Raw genomic sequence first — 1233 nt, forward strand, 5'->3', positions numbered from 1 at the left:
AACCGGCTCTGGAGCCAATCAATCAAGGTCTGCCTCTTCGGATATTCCCACAGGTTCAGCCAATCAGGAGACGGCAAGGGCGGGGCTGTGTAATGACGTCAAATCTGTCAAAGGAAGCACGTTGCAGTTTCGCGGAATCACTTAAAGGGGAAGAATGCACAGGTTCGTAAGAGGAGTGGTCAAGTTTATTTCAAACATTCTTGACTAAATTAAATTAAATTCCACATGAAATGGACTAAGAAGAAAAGTAGCTTAGCTTTCCTTACGTCCTTTGTTTAACTTGCAAACAAAGAGTAAACAAAAAGGGACACAAAGAGTAAACTGCGCAATAGTCAATTGAAAAAGGGTAAATACAGGTGTAAATTTGACAGAAACATATTGAATTAAAAGAACATTCCAGAAAAAAAGTTATTATGGTCGCTAGGCCCGAGACTATAATAAATACATTAATTAATCACACAAATAAGCTCAATAGTTTTGCCAGCCTTGGTGTATTGCCATGTGTATGCGTCGCCAACAGGCTTGAAGAAGGTCTGTGCATTGGTTTCAGCACCTTGGCAGTTAGTTCCACAGAACAACGGCATGAATGGAGTGAGCCCTTTCATCAGTCTCTTTGTCTCGGTGGGAGGAGTCGGGGCTGGTAGCATCCACACAGTTCAGGAGAGTATAATGTAAACTATATAAAGTAAAGTAATGTTAAAAATTTGGAAGGCTCAATCTCATGTATCATCTCGTAAAACCGAGCGTCTTGCGTATTAGCATTTACTGTTGTATTTATTCTTTCATTACTGAAGAAGCTATCTATTGTTGAAATAAAATATATGTTTTTGCAAATAGAAAACGAGAACATAAATAAATACAGGAAGTGAACTGTCTAACAGATTAAACAAACTCTTCCTCATTCTATTCAGACACACTGTGATGTTACTTAATGTAACTTTAATAAACTGTATCAGCTACAGTATTACTCAAATGTGGCCCACTTTAAGACAAATTTGTTTGTTACAGCTTCAGATACCATCTTGTTCTGAAGTAAAACTGTATATTTACCAAATGAACTACATGTTGTTTGAGTAAACCGGTACTCCCTTTGTCACGTTGGCAACCTTCACTGCAACATACCGAGTGGAGCACAACTGTCATAATTAATGTAATTGTGCTTTCCTTCCTTTATCTTACAAACTTGACCTAGAATCATCGTTCACTCAAAACTAGTCGATCTAGTTTGTTTCT

Source organism: Doryrhamphus excisus, linkage group LG10 (genome assembly GCF_037039965.1).
Source record: "Doryrhamphus excisus strain RoL-2023G ecotype Guam linkage group LG10, RoL_Dexc_Guam_v1.1, whole genome shotgun sequence".
Lineage (NCBI taxonomy): Eukaryota > Metazoa > Chordata > Actinopteri > Syngnathiformes > Syngnathidae > Doryrhamphus > Doryrhamphus excisus.